This window comes from Rhamphochromis sp. 'chilingali' (assembly GCF_963969265.1).
Source record: "Rhamphochromis sp. 'chilingali' genome assembly, chromosome: 10".
Classification (NCBI taxonomy): domain Eukaryota; kingdom Metazoa; phylum Chordata; class Actinopteri; order Cichliformes; family Cichlidae; genus Rhamphochromis; species Rhamphochromis sp. 'chilingali'.
This window is the reverse complement of record NC_137937.1, coordinates 20,891,244-20,902,693: the sequence shown is the minus strand read 5'-3', so window position 1 is coordinate 20,902,693 and position 11,450 is coordinate 20,891,244. Positions and strand designations below refer to the sequence as shown.

General features: G+C 43.6%; 1 protein-coding gene across 5 annotated transcripts in view; it reads right to left on the bottom strand.

The window, feature by feature from the left end:
- The window catches only part of emid1 (EMI domain containing 1), a 55,760-nt gene that overhangs the window by 15,108 nt on the left and 29,202 nt on the right, over positions 1 to 11,450 (bottom strand). The window lies entirely within an intron of this gene.

The following is an 11,450-nucleotide window of genomic DNA, read 5'->3' as shown; positions in this document are numbered from 1 at the left end:
CAGACTGTGTTGTGGGTTCTATCACGACGTTTCACATACATGAAATTGAAAATGACCTCTGGGCTGTTTCTGTCCTCCAGGTGAGCCAGACAGAGCTCAGAAAGGGAAATTAACAGTGACAGTTGCAGCTCTTGTATGCGTTACATTTCCAAAGAACAAACACTGTGCTGCATTTCAGCCGAATTGTTTTGCTTTTGCCTCGTTCCTTTAAGGAGGATAGCATCGCAAGGCCTGGGAAAGAGGGCGTGTGAAGACAAACAATAGTTTCCTTGTTGAAAAAGAATGGGGCAGTCTCGGTCCGCATTCTGTTTTGCCTTCATTTTATGAAGTGTGGGAGTTTGTGTCCCAGGGTTGTAGATGATTTGAATGGGCAGACCTTTGTGGAAATGCTAGACTGACTCCATTGTCTGGCCTGGGCTGGCTGTGGTTGGCCCAGGTGCTCCTGATACAAACAAGAGGCTGGGTTCAGCACCTCATTAGCCACCAGGAAGCATGCCTTTCCATTCAGTGGCCAGTGGCCACAGTCGACGCCAAGTACTACACTGAACGAAGCCATGAAATAGCACCTGCAACACAGAGGTGAAGTAGGACAACGGCATTTTTCTTAAACAGCTTCGCGTTTTGTAGCATCGAGATGTCATAATCTGTCTCTATGCACTGCAGGCCCGGAAAAGGAAAATAGAGCGCTTACTGTCATGAAGGAAGAATGAACGTTTTGAAACCTGAGACGTAAAAAGCATAATGAGTTCAGATATTACCCAAAGAGGGGAGAGTGAAAGGGCAAAAGAGGAGTATGAAAAGTACACAGAGCACATGGTTTAGGGTAAAGTGAGACTGCTCCAATAATACCCCGGCCCCGCCTCTCCTCGACCTCTGTGCTCATGATTTCACTGTTTTGGGTTCTGGGTATTTCTCAGAGGATTACAAGTGTAGATTCAAACCATGTAATGTTATGGCATGACCTCCGGATTGTAGAAAACTCCTCCATGCTTCAGTAACAGCATAAACCTTGCACAGAGACGAGGACATTTCGATGTCTGCTTCACTCTTCTGCAGCGTACTTCAGTCTACACGGAGGAAGGCAGAGGAGACAAAGAGACGTGTCTATGTGCATGCACATCCTGCAGGCTTTTCTCTGTGAAGCCCACTTCATATAGATGGCTGCATTCAATTACAAAGGTAGGAGGTGGGGGTGTGGGGGGGGCTCAGGATAAGAAATCTAGCTCTCCCTCCTCCCCTCCTGACAGCGCGTCTTTTCCCTCTAAAGTAAAGAACATTCAAGCGCCAAGATCCCCTCACCCACACTCGAGCTATTGTATGAAGCATTATGCCGGCTTTGGCACAAGAACTATAGCCTCCCACACACCTCTTGCACACTTTCTCTGTCTCTCGGTCTTGCAACAACAAATATTGAAATCTTCAAGACCCCTTTTTTTCTTTAGCATCCCCTCAGACAGTATCACTTTACTACAAAGCCTGTGGCGTGCACGCATGCAGACCTGAAGAGTGAGGATGACTGGGATGCCCCAAGAGTGCCTCCATCGCTCTGCTGGCCAACAATAACTTCATCACAGTTAATGAGTGGCCCCTGATGGACACGGTTCATCGTATCCCCTATTTGTTTGAGCTTACTGGGCTAATTGCCCCAGTGAGAGGGGGATCAAAAAATGTGTGAATGCATCTGATCTTTTTACCCCGTGTTGCACTGGGTTCCAATCAGTGACAGACTCAGAGTTCTTCATTAGAGAAAGACCCCTGCAGAGAATTCAGCAGACCAGAGGCTGACATCAGCCAGCACTTGTTAAGCTTTTCTCTCTTTTGCACAGAAATCTCACACAGAGTTGAGTGAGTTTACAAACCCTTTCTGGATTTTCTTTGATGCTTCTGGTGCAATAATCTCCGAGGAACATGAGGGAGAGATGAGCAAAGGTCACAAAGAGAAGGTTATCTTTACCCATTTTAAAGTGAGGGTGCATTTTCGAGAACGAGCAAAAGGATCGAGGCAAAAGTGTTACAACTTTTAATGAGGGTTCTGAAAAACAAATCAGTTATTCGACCTAATCTGACATTTATTATGGAGTTCTGAAGTTATCCAAAAGTCAAAGGGAGATTCTGCGCACACATTTAAGCATGCGGCCGGTGGCTAAGGCTAGACCATTGAAACTGCATGCTTAAATCCGGGCAATAAGTCTGCCAAGCCGCACATGCAACCTTGTAAACATCGGTTGAAACCCTAACAGACTTTCTTTCCCTCTTGTATTTCCTCTGCCTCACGCCACCGCAAACAAAACAAAAAACAACACTGGAGCTGAACTAATCGTGTTGTGCTCTTTGCATCTTATATCCAAACTCTCCAACAGAAACAAAACGCACTAACATTTAGTTATGCATGTGCTTTAAATATGTCGGTCACTGCATTTGGATTTTACTGACAGAAAGTATGTTTAAAATAGTCTAAAACAAAAGTAAGACACATTGAAGCAGACAGAAGGAGAGTGAGTGGGAACTTGCCAGGGTAACAGACTGCTTTGTGAGCCAACAGTAGAGACACGCTTACTGTATGCCAAGTGCAAACGGGGCCAAAAGGGGAAAGACCTGAAACTGAACTGGTTTTTCAGTAAAATTGAAAAGTTAAGAGAATGCAGCTTTTCAATTTGGATCCCAGAAAAGCATTAAAAACTTGTTTTACTGTAACACCTTTTTTTGTGGTCGCAGCTTTATTAAAAAGTTATTTTCATTACTTGAAACTGAGTCGGCGCCAAATGCACAATGAACAGGGCTTTAGCAGAATCTCTATGATCTAAGGTGTGTGTGTGTGTGTGTGTGTGTGTGTGTGTGTGTGTGTGTGTGTGTGTGTGTGTGTGTGTGTGTGTGTGTGAGCTCTTATGTAGCATTTTGTCTGTGTGAGTGTGAAAGAGACACACACACAGGGCTCTGTTATTAATGGACCAAGGTCATTCCTTCAGTGATACTCTCCCTGTGAAAATAAACTTGATGCTAAGAGGCCAGTTAGCCCTGCCAACCAGAGCCTTTAAACACACATCTCACACCCAGCTGCACTGACTGCCTGATCCTGGAAGCTCATAACCTCCCGAGGTTTATTTGTTCTCCACAGTTTGCGGACTGACTACCTCTATGAACGTACGAGTGAAGCATTCGCAGTTTTGTCAGAAGATGGTGGATGAAAATACGAAGATATGCCTGAGGAGCCTTTAAAGGGTTGTCCGTACTGTTTCCCTGCATCCTGCTGTGATGCATCAAAGTTGGACGTTCCTGTTAGGAGATACAGTCCACGGTGTGGAGGCAGCTGTGAACAAAAAACATCAAAACGCACACACAAACACACGCGCTCACACTGGAGCGAGCAGACACAGCAGAGTACAAGGTCCTGATCCGATCCATCTCTGTCTGGTCAATTAGCTGAGCTCAGCGCTGCAGCATCATTAGTGACTAGGCGCTGACAGCCGGCCGGGGGAGGCGTTTGTCTCTGTCTCTGACCCCGGACAGACTGAAGACTGCCGCCTTCAGATAAACACACTCACACACCATCGACCCGCAGAGAACACTGACTCCTAGAAATAAGTCAAGTTGAACAAGGTGGCTGCTCAGAACATATGTTTGCTGAGCAAGCAGTTTCTTTTGTCTATTCTGAGACATTAATCTGATATGGATTCATTCATGCTCTTCTTCCACTTCCACTACCTCTAATGCTCCTTTCCCCCAAAAAACTATATTCAGTATTTGTGACTTCTGAACATCAAAAAATATACAAAAGACACAAAAATGTGAAACTATAAACTGAGAGATATGAAGTAGAGACAAACATTTGATCCAAATCTTAATATTAATCTTCCTGTAAGGAGACACATCCACATTAAATATACTTTTGTTGTCCTTGCCAATATTAAATGCTGTATTTTTACACTTAGCTACATTTATTCAGTCACAGTGGTCTGCGGTCTAGTACCACAGAAACCAGTGCTCCCTTCAAATTATTCCAATGAGTTCCAGTGAGTTCCTTGTAGTCTGGGGTCTATCTATCTCTCGCCAGCTGGGATTGTACTGCACTGGTAACAGGATCATATTAGCAAAATATCCCAATCCATTCTTGATGCTTGGCTCAAATCAGTCTTAACTTATGTATAAGTCTATTAAAGGAGACCCTCCCTGCTAAGGCTGGCAGGTCCCAGTCTGGTGTCTGAGCGCCATTGTTTACTCTGCCTTCCCAGGGTGGCAGGTGTCTTTTATTAGGTGATTGACTTAAAGGTGGGATGCACATCGTCATTTCCTTACTTCAGAATTGCCATTCTGTGTCTTCTACCTCCAAGTCTGAGTCATAATTGCAGGTAAGAAGGAAGTGCAGCCTTGCCTCTAACAATGGAGGAAAACAGGGGGGGGGAAACAAAAAAAGAGGTAAACAGAGCAAGACTGGATCTAAACTTTTACATTGCAAAGTTTGAAAACACGGAGGCAGCCAGCCCACATCTGGTCTCTCTTTACACATCTAGCTGAGGTGATCGAAAGGCCCGCTGCAAAAGAAACCACGCTACAGCCTCAGGGACCCTGCGGTGAGAGTGTGAAGGGTTAAAGGTTTTAGCCTCATGCAAACGCATCTCACATAATCAATCAGTGCAGACACAAAAACGCAGAGCAGTGGAAGGCAGCACACCAGAACCCCAGCATCTAACCGCACCCTCCACAGAGCTGGACCTCCATCAAGATGAAAATAATCGATTGCATTTAGTCTGACATGCTTTCTGTTTATATTAGTCACATGTGTTTTTAACAAATTAACGAAAGAAATGAAATGCCTTACTTAATATGTGATGCTTCATTTTGCATTTGTCCTCAACAGTTAGTTTAGTTTTTAAACAGGACACATAAATCATCCTGTATGTTCAACCTGTTACCAAACAAATTTAGAGAGTTAAATCTCTGTAATTTACAGTGTACTAGAGTTTTAACTTGTTCTCTGCTGTGAGATTTCCACACTGGTGCACTTGTAGTGTTGGTTTGTCAGAATGAAGAGGGCTGCAACTGTAGAAACAGAAATGAGTTTCAGTTGTGTGCCATGAAAAGCGTAAAGAAAATGTTCTGATGCTCCAGACAGAAACTCAGCATTCAGGATCAGAATTACAGTCTAATAAAAGAAAGCAATCAGTGAGGCATGGCGATGTTTGTGTAATTACTTTTACTGCATAGAGGTGGGAGGACACAGCTCTGCGCTGAAAGTCAAACTAAAGCAGTTTGAACTTTATCCTGTTGTAGAGTTGGGGAAAAGAAACTTAAAGTCGTATTGTGCACAGAGAATAAATTAGACTGCATTGTGAAATTTTTAGCTCACTCTCTTGCAAAAGGTAGTCCAGTTCCAGCAGTTTTTCTAGTCTATACTGCTGTGGAAACAGTTTATTCTAATTTATTTTATTCTGGTTTATTTAATTTGTTTTGGGGGTTTTTGCCAATTCAAATTGATCCCTTACAAGAAAGGGAGCAGTTATAAGACGCTCTGATGCCTGCTTATATAAGTATATACATAAATCACCACATTTTCACTTGGTAAGGCCATTATTGTGCTTTATGTGATTTGGAGTTGCCCAAAAAAAGCATGCCTGCACAGATATCTCTTTAACAGTCCTGCATTGTAAGCAAACACATACATATACTGCAGATGCAGCTCAGTTTGAGCAGAAGTTTTCTTTGGGCTGTGACTCTGCCAATTCTCACATCAGTCCTTTCAGCTCCTCCAGCCCATCCAGATGTGCTTGCACACAAAACCTCTAATCTTTCACAGGAAGGAGGAGGGTCTCCCGCCTCTCCACCAACTTCTCTGTCCCACACAGGGCTGTCTTTACCTCACTGTCCCTCTCGCTTACTCTCCCTATCGCTCTCTGTTTTTACAGCACATGCCTGTAGTGATGCTGATGTCAGTGACGGGGTCTGCATCTCAGTCTGGCCGTCCCTCTCACCTCCCTCCCCAGCAGGCGGAGGTGTGTAATTACAGAGCAGTGCTGGGCTGAATGGTCTGACTGGTGGGGTGACTGCGGTCTGCTGACCGCAGGTGTTTGTCTAGCCTAAAGACATGTGCTCCCATTGGCATTCTGGGACAGGAGACTGGTCACACTTGGCACGGACAGCTGTGAGGTAGACCTCTCTGCACAGGATGTGGCATAACTTCCCCTCCCTCCCTCCCTCCCTCTCATCAAGCTTCCTGCTTCTTGCATTTTCCAGTAAGTTCCATCACGAGAGACCTGCAGCTATCTGTCCCACATCAGCTTAGACTGGATACTGGAGAATACCTGCAAGGCACTTCTAAATACCAGTTAGAGGAAAATTGAGCTTTGTTTCCCAGTCACTCACCAAGTTCACCTCTAATTACTAAGCAGAGCAGCTCTTGTTCCACAGTTTGTTAACTGCCTGTTTAAGGGTGAGTGTGTCTTGGCTGTCTCATTGCAAGACGCTGCCTGATTGTCCAAAAAAGCAGGAGAGGCAGCGTGTGTTTAAAGAGAGAGCCACAAAAAGACAACGGGTCTGGTGTTTATGTAAAGCCTCAAAAATTCAAATGAATTTAGAAAAGGAATAAACATTATTTGCTGCAGTAAAAGTAGCATGCACACACACAAACAAAGAAAACAAAGCATCACCATATGGCACAATGGAAACAATTTTCTCCTTGCCATGAAAGCAAACAATGCTGCGGTTTGTGTAAAGTGGCTAAAATTAGTGCTGGGTGCATTTGTCAAACTGCAGCATGCTGACCTAAGACAGTATGTGGTCGGGACAGGGTGCACTACAAATCTGCCCCACAGTCTTTAAACATTTCCACTTGAAAGCAGCAGATGTGTAATAAAAGCATGTGGCACAGGCTGACAATCCAGCTCACACCCTTCAGCTTTATTAAGAGAGACGCAATAACGCAGAAGTCCGACGAAGCTCAGCTCCTCCCTCCTGATCCTTGTTGACCCAAAAAAAGCTGCTTAGTAAACTTTGGCTTGGCGACGTTCTCCCTTTCAGTGATGTGCAAACTTTCTCTTCTCCTCTGCGGTCACCAGGGAAACGAGTGAAAACAGGACAGCATGGCTACACACCAGCACTGTTTGATTCTCTTGTCTGTGACCTCTCCATAAAAAACACTTCTGACACACAACAGCAATTAAACCCCACCGCTCCTCTCAGCCAGAGGAGACCAACAAACCATAGCTCTGAAAATATTCAAGAACAGAATTAGTCAGACATACAAACACACACGAGCTCTGACTTATTCACTCAAAGATACTGCTTTTGACTACACAAGCTTTAAATATCTTCAGTGCTACAGTAAGCTCTATAACAGCTTGCTTCTACTGCAATTTTGCTCTGATTCTGTCCGCTGTGATATCAAGGTGCTCAGCCACGTGACTGCTGGGATGTGAGAGTGCGGAGGCATCATCACAATGAAGTCCAGTATTTTTTTTTTCTATTTAAGTTTCATTCAATTTATAATCATTAAACCCTAATTCACAGTTAGAAATACTGTCAACACAAAAATGGCAAAAATTGCAGTTCTTCAAGCTGCCACTAGAGGATGGCTGTGTGGCATGAAATTGGTCACAAAGAATCCACCATAAACTTCCTCGTGATTGTTTTGGTCGCAGCAGTCACCAGTAGTTTATATAGAAAACACCAACTTGTCTGCAAACACTTGTAAACTACTCTCCAAGCAGTTGTGAAACAGTGAAAAGTGCAACACAAACTGGAAACGGAGACTGTTTGCCTTTCAAAGTAAAAGCTGCATCGTTTTGAAATGTGCTGATTGCAGTGATGTGGCACAGGGTCTTCGTTTCTGGTTTTTGTTGCACATTTTCTGGTTTCACTAAAGCTTAGGAGAGTAAATGGCAATCGATCAGAATCAGAATACTTTATTAATCTAAGGAAATTCTGTAAAGTTTCTGTAGACAAGGTGATCTCTTCTATTCCATGGGTGTGTGCTGCAACCCGCTAGCAACCATAAGAATCACAAGGAGGTTTTTTGATGCTGTACTGCCTTTGCAGCTGATTTCACCCAGTGACAGGCAGCAACCTTCATGAACCAGTCAGGTAATACACATTTTTCACTAGTGACCGGAGGCATACTTGTCTCAAACCCTGTGTGACTGAGGCCTAACTTAACACAGTTTACTACAGAAAAAAAAATGTTACACTAAAGCTAATTTTCCTCTAATTTTCTTACCTTTCAAAGTAAAAGCTGCACCCTTCTCATCATTTGCCATCTTGGTGTTTTGAAACTAGTAAGGGATGGATTGCACTGAGAAACCGAGGATACTGGATGCTTATTGGCTACTGCCTTGTGACTGAGTGCAGCTGTTGTGAACTCAATGTGATCTAAAAAAAGTGACTGAGGCCATTAAGTCATCAGAAAAGTGTTTCCTGAGCTCACAGAGGAAGGAGCTGAGGGTTGTTTTATACACAAAAGTCTTCTATACACAGAAGTCTTTCTGCAACCAGAGGAGTCTCCCCCTACTGGTCACTAGGAAGAATGCCTTTCTCTTTGCAAATGGATTTTGGGGTGCTTTTAGCCTTTATTGCAACAGGAAAATGGGGAGAAACCCCAGGGGGAAGACACGAATATCTTTGTAACAGATTCAAACCTGGGCCTCTGCATTAGCCTATGACATATGGGTTACCTACTCAACCCAGTGAGCTAAACCAGAGCCTCTGAAAGAATGCAGATTTAAGACATTTCTGCTGGCTTTACTTTTCAGACCCAGAAGTACGCTCATCATTTACACTTTCTAAGGTCCACATTCTGCAGAAACAGCATACAGGCTGAGCTCTTAAATGTTGAAGCAATGCAGCATTAGTTGGATGAAATGTAATGACCTAACTGTTTTTTTCACTGTCTCTCACATGAACTGCCTTAGTGGCTAGCACCGAATAAGCTTCAATTTCATGCAAGATGAGATGTTAAACACAGGAAATCTTGGAGGAGCAGATATATCCAAACAAAGGCTATTAAGACTAAACATAAAAGACGCTGAAGTGAACAATGGCTAAAATAACAGCAGAGCAGTGGTAAAGTTTACACTCTGTAGCTCTCTGCAAAAACACACTGCTGAATTCCTGGCCGCAAGGCCCTTCTACTCTGACCCTGCTCATTATAATACAGAAGCTCTGTGCCCACAGCTACAGCCAAGAAGAGCATAGGCTACTCCACAACGCTTCAGCCAAACGTCCTGGCTCACGTCTTCTGCTGTACACACTCTGTGCTCGGTGAGTAAATCCTTTGCCCTCTGTTTGAAGGACAAGTCCCATCCAGCACACAGTTTATTTGTCCAAGGCTAGTCTGAAAGCTCACTTATTATGGCTCAGAGGCCTGTTGCCACACCAGCCAAGTACAATTTCCCTGCTGTGGTATGATTTGTGTGTGAGCACACATGAGAGTAAGTCTTCTTAAGAGCGAGGTTTCAATAGCCGATATTTTTCCTTAACCACCCATGTAAACAATAAAAACAATTGAGTCTCTTCTGACAACCATGCAGAAGGAGCCATGACAACCAAATACAAATGGTCCAGTTGAACACAATGACTGTGCGATAGTGACAGCACTTGTCCATCCAGAGCCAAGACGCGACTGCCAGACTGTAGATATTCCAGCTTCCCTCAGGACGATATTCTCCTTCAATAGCAAACCATAAAGCTGCCTCAGTCTGCAGGGCTATAAACAAACCGAGAGCAGCAGACATGTGTGGTAAAAAGTGGGCCAAATCTTTCTTCACAATTGTTTCAGTTTTCCTCATGATTCAGCTTCTTCCAGAGTGCATTGTCCGCTTCCTTCACCATAACAAATCATTTGATTTGTCAGTTTCCTTTGGGATTTCTCACGTAACACCCTAATCTCCATTTTGCCTCCATAAGCATGGCTCATGTTACTGTGGAGGTACTGGAGTCCGCTCTGAGGTTTGACAGGGTGAAAAATGCTAGATGTAACACACTGAAATAGCTAAATACCACTGTTTCACCACATACTTTAAAGCAGGACAGAGGCAGAGGAATCTTTGAGAACATCTTTGCATCATTTTCTCATCATAAATATGCTCGATCGCCAATATAAACAGTGTTTAGAAAGACAAACTGTTGGATAAAAACAGTCTGAGTCTTGCCGTTTATAGCAGCGCCCGTTTATTGTTACTTTTAACTATTGTGAAAACAAAGTAATTGTGTCGGGTGAAATTATGGTTTACAATGAGAATTTTAATGGTTTTAGCACCTGAACGGGGAATAAAATTTGGCTGTAGTTCTAGAAAAGGTTTCGCCTCACTAAACGTTTGTCACTTTCTGAAAGCAACTGCTCTGTTTTTTTAAATTTCAGTGTCTGTCTAATTTTCAGACCAGGCCCCTGTTTTGTCACTCAGATGTTCGCATGCTCACTTGTATGTGGATCATATCCGCACTTTGCCACAAGCTAGTTCAGAAATATCCCGCCAAAAATGACTTTAGACATGTTTTATCAGGCAAGAAATTAGAATTTAAGTATATATAAACTGGGCTTTGGTGATTGAGACTGAAACAAAGTGTGTACTGCTATAAACATCTGGATAATTCTTTTGTTTCAGTGTTTTATGACAGCCAACCTTTTACCCAACCTGCAGCTGCAACCAACAGCCACAAACACTCTTGACAATGTGTTGTAAGACGTATGTTTTAAGCAAATTACTCTTCTTTTTTTTTTTTGCAGTGTTTTAATAAAATGTTGCTCTACCTAATCTGCACTCCAATAATTCAGAGCCATAAAAGGTAAAGCATTTAAGGTAAAGCAGGCATGGAAGCCTGGCTTTTAAAAGCAAAACTGTGTTCGTGTGTCCAACCTGCTGCATGTTGTGCATGTCGGGAGATGTGTGTTGTGGACCTGATTGAGTTGCATGTTGTCAAGTCCTGCAGATAGAAACCTGGCATAGCAGAATCTCAAAACACCTCATTTGGCCACCTCGCACCATTTCCTCAAATGGAAATCTCCCTTTAACCAAGGAATGATCACAAAATCTCGTGGTTCCAGCTGAGAAAGGGAAAAACATCAGACACACACTTTCCACTAGATCGCATCAAATCCACCAACTGATACGCCATCACTCCATTACATGCAGTCACACATGTGGAAGCAGCGGCACGGAGCCAGGATCAACATCCCTCCCTTCACACTCCAGACTGATGAGTCCACTGCACGCCGTTTCCTCTTCATGCCAAATCTAAGCATCACTCTTTACCTCGCTACACCTTTATGCGCAGTTCTGCACCTGTTAAAACACACGCGCACGTGACAGAGGCTGACCACGACAGTGTGGGTCCGTGGCCCGCAGCTATTCAGCGGATGCTACAGCGTCCTCTGTGCTTTGACAGATCAGACGCTTACAGCGAGCTCTTCTTGTAACATACAAGCGAAAAAATGAAACTGTAATTAAAGACAGCAGGATGGCATT